Here is a 16,751-nt window from a genome sequence, read left to right on the forward strand (position 1 = left end):
ACAAACTTTTTAGAGCAGTTTGTTCTGGTACTACAAAAATGAAGCCTCTTTCTAACTGGCCTTGTGTAATATTCAGGGACTGGTCCAAAAAGTAAGTGCGGGAGTTTCATTAGACAACAAACACAAAACAATTACGTTAAAAATTCTGACAGATTCTTAAGAAATACAAGCTTGCAAAAAATCGATGTAAGATCTTCCTTTAAATGTAAGACAGACAAAGCAAAAATTCTAGGGTTAAAAATGACCTCAAAAAGTCATCAAGCTATTGTGAACCTATTTGCAAATCAAAAATTAAGACACATGGCTTGACATGAAGACTGAAAGATAAAACTCAGCTATACTGGAAAAACCAGAATTCCTTTTCACTGTTTATTCCATTAATGTCTCTAACATTGCGCTTTTCTGACTAAAACCATAGTGTGACGATAAAGAGTAGCTTTTTTGTCCTTAAATAGAGTCAGTGAAGCAAATTTCATAAACCTAAATCCTACCTTATTTTGGTGGCAGGCCATTTTAAAGGTTTGCAAGAAAAAACAGTAATTTAGAAAGTCAGAGAGGGAAAAAAAGATTCAAAATTACAGCAAATAAAAACCACTATTAAAAATATTATTTTCTCAAAATTCCATCAATACAGCTCCAAAACACCACTAAGAGATTAAAAATAGGCCAGGCTGTCCTTTCAGGTATAAATTAGAAACAGAAAGTAGACAGGGCAGAAAGAACAAGTATCTAAGGGCCCTAGTATATAAAATTTAAAAGCTTAAAATGTAATGGGTATACACATACAGATTAGCAAACTCCTTTCAATTAAAGTAGATTTCTGGCCACAGTTCACAAATGTATAGTAGCTGTGTGTATTAATGTAGATACTTCAAATGTCAGTATATCTCTAATTAACATGAGCATACAACTGTAAAACTGAGAAGGCACAATTTTAAATTCCTTACATTCCCAGCATTAATGCTTTCATGGGGCAGCTCCCGTTGTCATGGAAAATGGCATTCAAGCCCTATTTGTGGATTTTCACAGCTCATCTTTTTTATTTACCTGCTCTATGTCAAGATTAGCCTGGAATAATATTTTTTAAAGATAACACACTTAGACCTACTTGTCCTTAAAATCACAGATGTTCTCACTGAGGGATCTTTGGTCTGGGCTATGCTCAATTTTAAACAGATTTCTTTCCATTTTAAAATGCCACAAAGACATGATTTTGTGATTTTTGTTTGTTTGTTTCCTAAAAATCTATGTAATTCAAAAACTTTCAGCTGAAGCATGACATGTGGCAGTTTTGGAATAGAGGAGTAGGAAAATATCAGGGAGGACCAAATGGTCCAGGAACCTGAGGAAATGAAGTAAGTGGTAAAAACGTCCCTACAATATCCTCCCTGACTTAATCTATCTCAAAATTTCAAAAATATTTATACAGCAACCAAGTGAAGACTGAGATAGTGATCAAAAACAAAAGAGAGCTGAAATTCTCTCTGAAAGGGGACAGCACGGTGTTGTGAAAGGAGCACTAAATTTATACCATGAATTCAAGGTTTGAATCCTGCTACTCTGCAAAAATAAAGACAATTCCTACTCATCCCACAGAGTTTTTGTGAAATTCAGTCAATTAAATGTCTGCAGAATCAAGTGTTATACTATCTTAATATTCTGTTGGTATTATTATTGCCTCAAGCCTAGAGTTAGGCAATAATCACTTTTTGTACCACACAATAAAATCCTTGTCAGAGACCTCAGGAAAAAGATTGCTATTAGAGACCATGAGCCAAGATAGAATTTTTTTACAGGAATTCATTATCAAATTACTAAAAAGATTTGGGTAACCTGAAAAAGCAGGGTAGCTAATAAACTATGTCTGTTTTTCTGTTTGTTTGTTTTTTCTTTAACCCATCATTTACTGCTCTGGTAAAATTAAATGGTCCGAATTACATAATTATTTTTCATTAGAGATTTAAAAAATCAAATGTGAGATAAGAACATGCAAAATAAGGCAATCTTCCACAATGCCTACTTCAGGAAAAGAAAAAAAGGAAGTTTTATTTTTTTAAGGAAAAAAAAAACACCACTAGAATAAAATGCAGCTTCTGAAGAGATAGCCATTTTCCTTCTCATTGATTTCCTCTTCTGGCCTGGGTAGTTGATTTGAGTAGGTAAGATTCCAATCGGTTCTCACACACTCTTGGTGTAGCCCATTCATTATGGATGTGCAAAACAATATCCCATTTTCCTTATCTCATAGACGGGCTTGCACACCTTACTAAGAAACCTTCCTATGGCCATGAGGTATAAATTTCTGCCTTAGATCATGTAGCAAATAAGCAGTTCTAGGACATGAAAATTAAGGTTCATAGAAGAAGTCATTGTCGTTGAACCCATTTGCCTATTCTCAGGCCTGACAAGATAAATATTTCTATCGTTTTAGATGCCTCATCTTTCAGTATAAGTGGTTGGACAGTTTCCATAACAAATGAGAGAAGTAGAAACTCAGGAATTTTGGATGCCATGTTAATTTCATCTGACTTATCTTAGTCATAGTATCATCTGGCTATATTTCTTTAACCAAAAGGTTCTGCAGTCAGGACACGGCCCTAGGAAAACCTGAGATCACTGACCAAAGAAACACCAAAGCCCATGCCCTAAACAAGCATATGTAAATTCTCAAGATCAGAAAATAATTGCTTTAAGCCTGTATGACTAGCATGACATCTGCCTAAGGGGCCAGACAAAATCTGACTAAAAGTTTTTGGGTTTTTTTTTTTGTTTTTTTTTTTTTTTTGAGATGGAGTCTCGCTCTGTCGCCCAGGCTGGAGTGCAGTGGCGCGATCTCGGCTCACTGCAAGCTCCGCCTCCCGGGTTCACTGGGGAGGCTGAGGCCATTCTCCTGCCTCAGCCTCCTGATTAGCTGGGACTACAGGCGCCCGCCACCACGCCCGGCTAATTTTTTTGTATTTTTAGTAGAGACGGGATTTCACTGTGTTAGCCAGGATGGTCTCGATCTCCTGACCTCGTGATCCACCTGCCTCGGCCTCCCAAAGTGCTGGGATTACAGGCGTGAGCCACCGTGCCCGGCCTTTTTTTTTTTTTTAAACGTGGAACTCCAGAAATAACCATACAGAAACTACATCAACAGTGCTCCTTCTAATTTTAGCCTTTCCCTTTGTTAAATCAAAAGAAAGTGCTCAGCTACTTGGATCACCACCATTCAAAGTTAGTCTAAATGTGTCTTGGTGGAGGAAATAAAGTGAAGAATTCAGGAAACAGAGCCTTTGGGTGATAAGAAATGTAAACTATATTTTAATGAAAGCCATCTTGGTTGAAATGCTGGTAATTATATTTGTCACTTTAAAAACTTTACTCATCCTAAAAACTTACTAAAGGGAATGACTAAATAATATAAAAGAAGAGAGAAAGGAGGTAAAAAAGAGACAAAGCAACTAAGATAAGATTTGGACAGCTCAAAATTATTTCCCTTCACTCAGATTTCCAGTAGAATAAGTTCAGTTCCTTAGAATCCTCTGTTTTCACAAAGAGCCCTTCAAAGATACTTTATATTTCTTTCTCCATCTTCTTTGCCTCCTAATCCCTACCACAATACCTTGCATAAATTAAAAGTTTATGTTTAATCTAAATGACCCCCCAGTTTATATAATTTTGTGCTTTACATAAGACTTACGTCTAAAAATAATAAAATGTAAATTGATACCGTGTCATAAAATAACAATTTATTATTAAAGCATTAAAATACATAAAATGTATTAAACTATATTAAACATGAATATCTATTTTTTTAAGCTGGTTCAAAATGCCTGTCCTAATCAATACTATTATTAAAAGAAAGGTAAAGCTGGTATTAAATAAATTTTCAATAGCTCTGCTTAAATACAGAATCATTTAAACTCTAATTTATAACATTACTTACTTCAAATAATTTCCTAGGAGTATATTCTTTAAAACCCGTTTATAGCAGTAAACTAACAAAGAAAGTTTCCTGTGTCTTTGCTGTTATCAAATGTAAAAAAGCCCCTTAAACACCAACAGTTTACAACAATGTACACATACACATATATTTTAAATGCAAGTTACTTAAATATAGGTTTACATACACACAGACATTTTTAATACCTGCCACACACTCTGCACCACTTCTATATAATATATATTGATTAATTTCAAATACTTTAATAGATCTTTAAAGTTCATTCAATTTTTTCTTGAAATTTGTCTTCTTTACTTATGAAAAGTACCTTTGTTCTCCAAAATATTATTTAAAATATAATGGTGTTTTGTGGATGGGGAAGAGCAGTATGCCTTAGTATAGGCATGGCTTGAAGATATTGCAGGTTTGGGCCAGACCACTGCAATAAAGCAAATATTGTGATAAAGCAAATCATGCAAACATTTTGGTTTCCCAGTGCGTATAAGTTATGTTGACACTATACTGTACTCTGGTAAGTGTACAATGGCATGATGTCTAAGAAACAATGTATATACCTTAATTAAAAATACTTTATTGCTAAAAAATCATAATGATCATTTGAGCCTTCAGTGAGATGTAATCTTTTTGATGGGTGGAGGCTCTTGTTTTGATGTTGATGGCTGCTGACTGGTCAGGGTGGTAGTTGCTGAAGGTTGGGGTGGCTGTGGCAATTTCTCTTTTTTAGTTTTGTTTTGTTTTATTTTTTCAAGACGGAGTCTTGCTCTGTCGCCCAGGTTGGAGTGCAATGGCACGATCTCGGCTCACTGCAACCTCCACCTCCTGGGTTCAAGCAATTTTTCTGCCTCAGCCTCCCGAGTAGCTGGGACTACAGGTGCACACCACCACACCCGGCTATTTTTTGTGTTTTTAGTAGAGACGGAGTTTCACCACGTTGGCCAGGCTGGCCTCAAACTCCTGACCTCGTGATGCGACTGTGGCAATTTCTTAAAATAAGACAACAAAGTTTGCCTCTTTAACTCTTCCTTTACAAAATATTTTTCTGTAGTATACAGTGCTGTTTGATAGCATTTTACCCACAGCAGAACATCATTCAAAGTTGAGTCAATACTCTAAAACTCTGCTGCTGCTTTATCAACTACATTTATGTAATATTCTAAATCCTTTGTTATCATTTAAACAATGTTTACAGCATCTTTCACCAGGGCAGATTCCATCTGAAGAAACCACTTTCTTTGTTCATTTAGAAGAAGCAACTCCTCGTCTGTTAAAGTTGTATCATGAGACTGCAGCAATTCAGTCACATCTTTAGGCTCCACTTCTAATTCTACTTCTAATTCCACTTCTCTTGCTATTCTACCACATCTGCAGTTACCTCTTCCAATGAAGTCTTGATCCCTTCAAAGTCATCCATAAAGGTTGAAATAAATTTCTTTCAAATTCCTCTTAATATTGCTATTTTTACTTACTCCCATGAATCACAAACATTCTTAATGGTATCTAGAATGGTGACTCCTTCCTATAAAGTTTTCAATTTACGTTGCTCAGATCCATTAGCAGAATTACTATGTATGGCAACCACAGCCTTATAAAATGTACTTCTGAAATAATAAGACTTGAAAGTTGAAATTACTCCTTGATCCATGGCCTACAGAATGGATGCTGAGGTAGCAGGCATGAAAACAACAATAATCTCCATGTACATCTCCATCTGAGCTCTTGATGGCTAGGTGCATTGTCAATGAGTAATAACATCTCTAAAGGAATCTTTTTTCCTGAGTAGTAGGTCTCAACGGTGGGCTTAAAAGACTCAGTAAACCATGCTATAAACAAGTGTGCTGTCACTCAGGCTTCCTTATTCCATTTATAGAGCACAGGCAGAGTTAATTCCTAAAGGCCCTAAGATTTTCAGAATGGTAAATAAGCATTGGCTCTCAACTTAAATTCACCAGCCGCATTAGCCTCTAACAAAAGTATCCACCTGTCCTTGGAAGCCAGGCACTGACTTTCCTTTCTGGCTATCAAAGTCCTAGATAGCATCTTCTTCCCACATAAGGCTATTTGATCTACATTGAAAGTCTGTGGTTTGATGTAGTCACCTTCCTCAATGGTCTTACCTAGATCTTCTGGATAACTTGCTGCAGCTTCTCCATCAGCACTTGCTGTGTCACATTTACTTTTATGTTATGGAGACTGCTATTTTCCTTAAATCCTGTGAACCAATCTCTGCTAGCTTCAAACTTTCTTCTGAAGCTTCCTCCCTTCTCTCTGCCTTCACAAAAATTGAAGACAGTTAAGGCCTTACTCTGGATTATGCTTTGGTTTAAGGGAATGTTGTGGCTCATTTGGTCTTCTATCCAGACCACTCAAACTTTCTCCATATCAGCAATGAGGCTATTTTGCTTTCTTATCATTCATAATTCACTGGAGTAGCACTTTGCATTTCCTTCAAGAACTTTCCCTTTGAATTCACAACTTGGCTAACTGGTACAAGAGGCCTAGCTTTTGACCTGTCTCAGCTTTCAACATGCCTTCCTCACAAAGTTGAGTCATTTGTAACTGTTGATTTAATGTGATTCTTTAATGTGCTGCTCTTCCTTTCACTTGAACACTTAGAGGTCATTGTAGGGTTATTAACTGGCCCAATCTCAATATTGTTGTGCCTCAGAGAATAGGGTGGCTCAATGAGAAGGAGAGGGATAGAAGAACAGCCAGTTGGTGGAACAATCAGAATACACACAATACACACAAGTTCACCACCTTATATGGGCTTGTTTGGTGGGGCCCCATAATAATTACAATAGTAACATCAAGATCACTAATTACAGATCATCATAATAGACATAATAATAATGAGACAGTTTGAAATATTGTGAGAATTATGAAAATGTAACAGAGAGACATGAAGTGAGCACATGCTGTTGGAAAAATGGTGCCAATAGACTTGCTCAATGCAGGGTTGCCATAAACCTCTAATTTGTTTTTTAAAAAATCTGCAAAGCACAATAAAACAAAGTGCAATAAAACGAGATATACCTGTACATTATCTCCTCATGTGCTAACAGCTCTTTGAATTCTATACTGTCTCACATATTTTCTATGGGCACAGGCACATAGCACTTTTCAAGTACAGCCAACCAGAAGACTAGCAGAAGTTATCAGTGTAAATTATTCATGTGTATATAGACTAGACTCTTTAAGATAACTCATTCCTACAATTGAGCCCTATTCTCAAAGAGTAAGATATTTATTCTTTAAGCTTATTATAATGGGCCCTGCATTGTGTTACTTCACTGGAAATTACAATAAATTGAGGCTTTTTTACCAGCTGGTACTTTTTTGTATGCTCCTCCCAAGAAAACACTTATCAAAAAATAATAATTACAAAACAATCGCAAAAAAACTAATAAAAATCACACATACTAGGAGTTAAGAACTTGTTTACAAACTGTAACTGTTTCATTGCACAATGAGAAAAGTAATAAACCAATACTTACAAATATGCACAAAAAATATCAGCCCCAGCACCCAGAAATCACTGGTAAATTGCCTTTGAATTCATGAAAGTGACCTGAAAATTTAATAGAAAATGAAATTAAAAAGGGTAAGTAAATTGCATTTATATGCTTTATGAAAGAAGTATACATTCTGGCTACAAATCATATGATTTTTAACTCATGTAGTTATCCCCATCTACTCTAATAACTTTTTCCAAAATGATAATGCCAAAAGAAACAATTATTTCATTGTTCTACATCTAAGAATACCAGATCTCCATCCAATATTGCTCTTTTTAAAAAAAATCGGTAATAAAGTAGGTGTTAAAAGTACAAATAAGTAAGAATAAAAGGGAAAAAATTTTTAAGAGAAAGAAAGAAAGAAATAGGCTTATAATTTATATTTGAAAAACATTTAATATATGTCTGCAAGTTGAAATGAATTAGCTTCACAGAGAATATCTTAAATGTGTCTGACAGGAATATCTTGTAGGTAGAATTAATAAGAAAGAATGAAGTGTTTGTTCTACCTAGGTGTGGAACCCATAAGATGCTTAGGCTATTATATATGATGCATTCTGTATAAGCCATAATTCAATTCAAAATTCTTTTGCTCACATATACTTTATTCTCACTGAAGAAGTAACAGATGCAACTAAAACACACAGAGCTAGCCTTATACAAATTTTTAACATACAAAGAGTCATTTTATGCCTCTAAATGCCTATGATTTCCTCTATCCAGGACCCCCATGCATTAGAAGGTAGTTTGGTAGTTTATTTTTATTGTTTGGTCTAAATACAGCATATTTTTAGCTCCATTAAAACAAAGAAACTTTGTTACAGAGGCTGTATTCTTTCAAAAATGTGAGCATGGCTATGAGTAGTAGTCATCAAAAAATAATAATAGAGCTTGGGTTCCTAATTTAGGTCAGGAACTTTCCTAGGCTCTAGGGACTGGTTTGATTCAATCTGCAGTTTTTAAATATAGCCAGCAAATATCTAGGTTAGTTACAGCTAACTAGATTTAAATAAAATCCTTCTGAAAAACAATGGATCTTGATCAACATCATTTGTAGGAACCACTGCACCCAACTTTGCAATTATAGCACAAATGACCTTAACAGATTAGGTATAGCATCTGAAATTAAGATGAAATATGAAATAAATATCTAACTCAGCCCTCTCCAACCCCTAAAATATGCTTTACCTAAATGATCAGGTAATTTATTCTATTTTCTAGTCAAGATTGATAGATAATAGAGCCAGGTGCAGTGGCTCACACCTGTAATCCCAATACTTTGGGAGGCTGAGACAAGTGGTTTGCTTGAGTCCAGGGTTCAAGACCAGCCTAGGCAACATGGTGAGACCCCATCTCTAAAAATATTGTTTTAATTTTTTTAAAGATTAATAGATGACAAAGGTGTGGGCATTTGAACAGCTTTAAGCATCAACAGCTAATATACCCATTAGACTTCTTCACTAGACCTTCTTGTCCTTGTAGGAAATGGTGCCTCAGGGCTTCCCCACTCTAGTTTCACCAGTTTCCAGCAATTCTGTAATGCCAATTTTCACAGTGCTAGAAGTACAGGACAGTCTGGCCAGGGGGATGTAGCTCTGTTATTAATTTTTGGCATTATACCCTTTTCTTCCTCATTGCTTCTGCTGTTTAGGGATCTGGGAGAGTAATTTTATCTGGGACACCAGACAAGCCTACCTGGACACACTGTGTATATTATCCAAAACCATCAAAGAGTACTGGTTCTGATTCAAACCATCCTCACATGCCATCCCCTGCTGAATTATAAATTATAATTTCCTTACAAAGAAGTTACCCACTAAATAAATTTTATAGCAAAATGCTATATATCCAAAAGTCTAAATTCTAGAAGAATCCAAAAGAAGTTTTAGTACTTATACATTTTAAAATACCACACCTTGCTTTTCTGGCAAATACTTTTTTAAAAGCATTAATTGGAATTATGCAAGATACATGATACATCCTATCCCTTCACTTCCACATAAAGGATGGGGAGCTAAAAGAAAATGCGACCAGAAAATATTGCGGTTAGGGTAGATTTAATTTTTTAATCAATGAGCTATCTTGAATTAAGATCTCTAACTCTAGAAATATTTTTAATTTTGGAACAAGTCAGATTCCAGACATTTAAAACAAATAATATTTTCACATACACCAATACAAAGTCAATAAATCTTATTCATCATATCAGTGCAGTCGTGCTACATATGTTTAAAGCAACTGTGAATCTCATTATCAACTGATTTGCACTATTGGTGAAGTTTAGAGCAAAGAATTTAAAAAAATAAGTTCCTATGGTCAAAGAGTTCATTACTACATAATTTTTAAAATGACTTTAATGCATACTTCTGCAGGCAGATAACTGAAGGCTAAACAAGCAACATTTTATGAGGGGCAAAGAGTTAAGAATAATACACACACAATTGAAATAGGTACTTTTTTAAGAACTAGGAAAGTTTATCTTAAAAAGACATTTCCAAAAATAAAAGCAGTCACTATGGTCCTGAGGGCAGCACAAATGTGAAAAGATAGAGAAGGAAATGCCAGAGCAAATCATTATGTGTTCTGGAAAATCTCAATCTGTTTGGTAAAACGAATCCTCAGAACACGTAATCACCCATGGATTGTTCCAGTTCTCTATTTGCTCATTTATACATTCAGCAGAGAGTGATCATGGGTTAAAGATCACACTGGACAGTAAGAACACAAAAATTTTAAATTAAAAAAAAAAAGGCCTTTCCCATCAAGGATTTCAAACAATCAATAATCTGAGCTGGGTCATAGTCTATTACACATCTGACCATGGTGGTAATTTGCTCCATAATATTTAGTCAGCAAGTCTTTAACATATTCTTAATGTACTAAATAAAAAATGCATTACTACATATACTTCAATATAATAATGCACAAGGGGCCAAGCGCAGTGGCTCATGCCTGTAATCCCAACACTTTGGGAGGCCGAGGCAGGCAGATCACTTGAGGCCAGGAGTTTGATACCAACCTGGTTAACATGGCGAAACCCTGTTTCTACTAAAAATACAAAAATTAGCCAGGCGTGGTGGTGCACACCTGTAATCCCAGCTACTCAGGAGACTGAGACATGAGAATCACTTGAACCTGGGAGGCGGAGGTTGCAGTGAGCCGAGATTGCATTACTGCACTCCAACCTGGGTGACAGAGCGAGACTCTGTCTCAAAAAAAAAAAAAACAAGGGATACAAAGAAGTGTACAAATGAAGAAATGCAAATGTCCAATAATATGAAAATGTGTATAATCTCCCAAATAGCCAAATAAATGTAAATAAAATATTTTCACTCATAATACTGGCAAAACATTTTATAAACTGGACAAAAACTGGTATTGGTGAGAGTGTGGAAAAATAAGCACTTTCAGGTACTATTGATGGGATTATAAATGTATGACTTTTCTGAATGGCAATTTTATAATAAGTTTTAAAACTTTTACTGTCCATATCCTTTGAGATTTCAACGCTACTTTCAAAAATTATCTTAAGGAGCTCATTATAAATATGATAAAAGATACACACATTTAATATGTATGTTCACTACAGTTTTTTATAATAGCCAGAATTAGGAATTGACTGAATAAGTAAATTGTGCTACAAACATATAACACTACCCTGTAATTATTAAAAATCATTATATAAATCTATATTTATTGACAAAAAAGATTGCCATAATACATTGTTGAATAAAAAATATGTGTATAATAAAAGCCCACCAATTTATAGAATATCAAACATTTATGTGAAAATCAAATATATATGCATGTATAAGTTTCACAAAATATAATTTAACAAAAATATTAACATTGGGCAGGGTGCCATAGGTTATTTTTACTTTCTTATTCTTATGGTTTGATATTATTTAGATTTTTTATACTTAGCATGTCTAATGTGTGCCAAAATGAGGAAGCTATTTCTAAATCCAGTACATCACTTAGAGATTCAAAAGAAATCACCCAGATCTAGGATAACTTGCTATTAGTCTGGGGGCAAAAGCCAAACATTAATATTAGTTTTAAAAACCCTCAAAATTACAGGGCAACTTCAAATGAGTATCTTAACATCAAATGAAGAAACCATAAACATTTTCACAAAAGCTTGTCCCACTCTACCAAAAATAGGTAATAGATCAAAGGTAAATAGCAAATAAAAACATTGCCACCTCCCTGTATAATTAGACTTTAAAAGCTTTCAAGCTACATTTTTAAATCCTGCCTAAAGCCTGTCTTTAAGCCAAACCCACTTCTGTTTTTAGTAACACCCCTCCCCTTACCTTCTTTTTATTATTTGAGTTAGCAAGAAAGTTCAAGTATCAAATGGGTGGTTGTACTAAATGACCTTACAGCCCTGAGATTCAGTGATTCTGAGGTATTATTTAAAGTACTAAAGTGCTTCCAAAACACCTGCAACAAATTTTGTCTGCTTTTACATTAAATTGTAGCATTGCATGATTAAAACTGAAGTCAAGAATTAAATAATTTTTTAAATTTATTGATGCATTGATTTTACTAATATTATACATAGTGAGCCACTGAATTAAAACAACTGTCTTCAAAGCATTGATTCTCTCAACTAACTTTTAGGAAAATATCAATGCCTGGTCTTTCATATATCAAAATAAAAATTACACATTAAAAATATCCTGTATGCAAATTGAAGTGGGTTTTCCAGGAGATGTGATTGTTGCATTAAAACTATTGCTATTTCCTCCAAAGCTCTATCAATTTAAAAATTTCAATTCTTCACTGTTATTATCACTTTTTTTGCTTACGGCTTTACTAGATTAAACCCATGTTTCTTGAACTACATAATGCTTAGTTTTCTTTTTCCTTAATAATCATATTAAATTATGCAGAATTTGAATTAACTATAAATAATAAAATGTAAAATTTGACTTTCAGTAGAACTGACATTAAGCTAATGTCCAGTATTTTTTTAAAATGGAGATGTTAATAATTAAAAACATCACAATACTGAATAGAAAATTGTGTCTCCTAATGCAAAAGGTTGGAGTATTTGTGAGGTATCAAGGAAGACAATTTAAGATGCTACCTAGTCCACCACTCTGCTGTTCTGGAAGAACTTGCTTCCTTAAAGAAATAGGAATTTCTCCTATTCTTAAAGATCTCCAAAGGTAGTTATTATTGAAGCCACCTCATAATAGCTTATTCATGTATTCTATGTTGCTCAACCTATATCTCTTCAATATTATTTTGGTATTGAGGGCCACCACTTAGAAGGGACATTGGCAAAGCATTCAGAGGAGAATGGCTGGGAAACTTTATGGAAACCATGTTACAATAGAATGGTTGCATGTTCAATGATAGTGGTTGGAATGAACTTGGAGATCATGGAGTCCAGTGGTTATCAAACTCTTAGGTCTCAGGACTCCCTTACAGTCCTAAAAAGTATTGAGGGTCCCAAAGAGCTATTGTTACATTTATCAATACTTACTATATTAGAAATTAAACTTTAAATTTTTTAAATAGTTATTTTAAATAACAATAATGAACCTATTACATAGTATTATAAAGTATTTTATGAAATATAAGCATAATTTCCAAAATAAAAAAAAGAGAGAGAAAACTAGCATTGCTTTACATTTTTGCAAATCTCTTAAATGTCCGGTTTAGAAAAAGACAGCTAGATTATCACAGGTGCTACTGCATTCAATCTGTTGTGATATGTTGGTTTGGTGGAAGTACATGAAAAGTATCCATTTTCACACAGATAGAAAGAGGCAGAATGTTTTAATAGCCTTTTCAAATAATTGTGGCTATTCTTTTATATTACATCAAAATTTGACAAGTAATCATTTCTCAAAAGTTAATTGCAATATGGAATCTAAAACTTGAATATCAATAAACTTTTTGTATTCCATTACTCTAAAATCAAATCACCTTTAAATGGATCTTTTAGCTATACCTGACTTTGTAACACCATACATTACTTCATTTGAGAAACATTGGCTCACTGAGTTTAAAACATTGACATGTTCTATTATGCAATATTGTTAAAACCACATTTCTTAATATCACCACTCAATCTTATCAGAAAGGTTTTTAAGTATTGGGAAGCAATCATGATTGTGGTGGTGGGTAAAAGCTTTCCAAACTACTCATTTGCTCTTGGAAGCTCAAATTTTATTGACAAAAAAGTGTCACTTGCTTTCCTCAAAATAGGCAGGCTCACTTTGTTCATTTTTGAGAATATGTCTGCCAGGTTTTTAAGTCTAAATAACCATTGTGTGTTTGTTAGTTGTTCTTTCAAGTAAAAAATGGTGTTCTTTGAAAAAAGTAGTTAGTTCAACTCAATTACAAGTGATTTTCCTCAAGATAACCATCATACTTGGGTATGTAGTGTAAGTGCCTTATACATACTTCCCATTTCAGCACATAGAGTATTAAAGAAGGGTCAAGAGTTAATAAAATTAATAATTTTACTGTTTCATCTACAATGCTCTTAAGTGAAACTGGCTTTTTGTTTGTTTGTTTTCATGAGTGGTAATAATAAAGAATTCAATGACTACTAACATAATTTGGTGCCACTGTCTTAATGTGTGCTAAGGCACCAGCAGTTTTAATGCAAAATTGCTCTGCATACTCAGTGCAAATGTCAATACAGTGAAAAAGGCAACCAGCAATTTCCCATTATGATGAAAATAGTTTTGACAACACGCCCTCTGAAAGGGTCTCAGGGATCCCCTGTGTCCACAGGCCACATTTTGATAACTACTGATCTACTCGGATACTCCATTTTGCAGCCAAGGAAATTACCTTAGTTTTTTCAAGCATACAGTAAGAGGCAATGATACCTAGCACAGAAAATATAATATAGTAAATGCTGATCAAAATTAGTTTCTTTTTCCTCCTTCCCAAAGAAAGAACAATACTTGTGGCTGGAAATTACAAAGTGGTAGGTTGTAGTTCAGTCCAAGATAAACCTTTTTTTTTTTTTTCAAGCTCACAAAAGCACTTTTTATTTGAGGCAAAGAGAAGTCTTGCTGAAAGGGTTACAGTTCCAAGCAGTCAAAACTCAACTGTTACTTGCACTATTTTGACCTGGTAGATTTTGCTTCCCTTTGGTCAGAAAAGGGTATTCAGGTTGTACTTTCCCCAGCAGGGCAAAAAGAAGGGCAAAGCAAACTGGAAGAGACCTCTACTCTACTGACAGGGCTCTTTAGATCCAACATCAAGCTGGACACACCCTTGCTGGCCACTCTACAGTTTGCTGGCCACTCTACAGTTTGCTGTCCCACTGCTGAGTGACACAGGCCATACTACCTTTGCAATGAAAACAAATGAGGCAGGAAACACAGGTATAGGTCACTTAGGGATGAGCAGGCAACCACAGCTTCAAAACTCTTCATGGAAGGGGTAATCCTTGTGGCAAGCACAGCTCACCAAGGCACAGATCCTCCAGTTCCTGTTGTAGCTGAGTGAGGTGGTCACATCCTGGGTGCTCAGTTCAAAGTTAAAGACCTTAACGTTCTCAACAATGCGTTCTGGTGTCACAGATTTGGGGATCACCACCAAGTTCCTCTGCATGGGGAGCCGGATCAGGACCTGGGCTGTAGTTTTATTGTGCTTGGCTGTGATCGCCTTGATCCTGGGATCCTCCAGGAGGGAAGGGTCCTCGAGCTTGGCCCAGTACCTATAGGGAGAGCCGAGGGGGCTGTAGGCAGTCGCCACAATGCCTTTGGGCTGGCAGTACTGGATTAACTTCTCCTGAGTGAAGTACGGGTAGCACTCAATCTGGTTAACCACAGGCTTATCGTTTAAGTCAGGTTTGTTTAAGATCCTCTCCACCTGGAAATGGTTGAAGTTGGAGATGCCAATAGCTTTCACTAGCCCTTCATCCACCAGCTCTTCCATGGCCGCCCATGTGTCCAGAATGTTGGTGTCACTGGGAACCACACTGCCTGATTCATCCTTCCAAGGCTTAAAGCCAGTTGGCCAGTGAATAAGGTAAAGGTCCAGGTGGTCCAGCTTCAGGCCACTGAGCGTCTTCTGGCAGGCTCCTTTCACCAGGCCCTTCTCATGGCACATGCACCACAACTTACTGACAACGAAGAGCTCCTTACACTTCACCACCTGCTCCCTGAGCTTCTCCTGAATGGCCACCTCCACCTCATTTTCATTCTGGCACACATGGGCACAGTCGAGGTGGCAGTACCCAATATCGATGGCCACCTTCACAGCCTCAGTCACCTGGCATGGAGGGGGCTTCCAGGTGCCCAGCCCCAGGATGAGCATCCTGGTACCGTTGTTGAGCACAAGGTGGCTGGCCATGGCTGCTGCACTCCCCAGACTCCCACCCAGAACTGTGCCTAGTACAGTCCAAGATAAATCTTTTAAAGCAATGAAATAAGTTGCTTCATCAAATAGAAGTTGTCAAAGTTGAGACTGCATGACTCTTTACCAAGAATGTTGTAGAAAGAATTCTTACAGAGTTTAAAGTTGTACCAAAACTTAGCTGATTATATAATCACCTAAAAATCTTTTATAAAGTTCAAATTTCTGGGCCCCACTCCAGACTTCCTAAACCAAAATCTCCTTGAGTGGACCAGGAGTTTACATTTTTTTAAAAGCTCTGGAGGTGACTGTTACAGTTGGCCTAGATGGAGACTGGTATTCAGGAACTGCTGTATCAGTTCTCCTCTAAAGTCACTACCACTCTAAGATTCTACAACTTTATACTATCCACACCCACTAGGAAGAATACCTTTACACTTTAATGTAACATACCCTAAGCCTACTTTAATAAATTATATGGTCAGGATCAAGGTATTTCAGGGTGAAGAGAGGAGGAATTATTGTTGCATTTCCTTAGGCCCACCAGTTCACCTCTGCCAACATGTGTAGCTGAATTGTAAATCAGAGATAGGATTGCATAAATTTGACACATTTTTACAACTGCCAACACTTTACTGCTCTCCTGAAAGAATAATTCAATAAGAGCTATCTATGAACAAAGTGGTCAGTATAAAAAGAGTGTCTACACAAAAAAAAAAAAAAAAAATGAGGGCCAGGTGCAGTGATTCACACGTGTTATCCCAGCACTTTGGGAGGCCGAGGTGGGAGGGTCGTTTAAGGTGAAGAGTTCAAAACCATCCTGGTCCCCCGTCTCTACAAAAGAAATTTAAAAATTAGCCAGGCAGCCAGGTGCAGTGGCTCACACCTGTAACCGCAGCACTTTGGGAGGCCAAGGTGGGCAGGTCATGAGGTCAGGAGTTCGACACCAGCCT

At 36.0% G+C, this 16,751-nt stretch overlaps 1 protein-coding gene and 1 pseudogene across 7 annotated transcripts in view; both read right to left on the bottom strand.

Annotated features, from left to right (window-relative positions):
• SOX6 (SRY-box transcription factor 6) overlaps positions 1-16,751 on the bottom strand; it is a 766,932-nt gene that overhangs the window by 504,582 nt on the left and 245,599 nt on the right. For all 7 annotated transcript variants that reach the window (XM_021926880.2, XM_021926862.2, XM_021926864.2 and 4 more), the window contains one exon: positions 7,441-7,514. The gene's annotated coding sequence lies outside the window, so the exon portion shown is untranslated. The remainder of the gene's footprint in view (positions 1-7,440; positions 7,515-16,751) is intronic.
• LOC101015889 lies at positions 14,466-16,519 on the bottom strand (annotated as a pseudogene).

This window comes from Papio anubis, chromosome 12 (assembly GCF_008728515.1).
Source record: "Papio anubis isolate 15944 chromosome 12, Panubis1.0, whole genome shotgun sequence".
Classification (NCBI taxonomy): domain Eukaryota; kingdom Metazoa; phylum Chordata; class Mammalia; order Primates; family Cercopithecidae; genus Papio; species Papio anubis.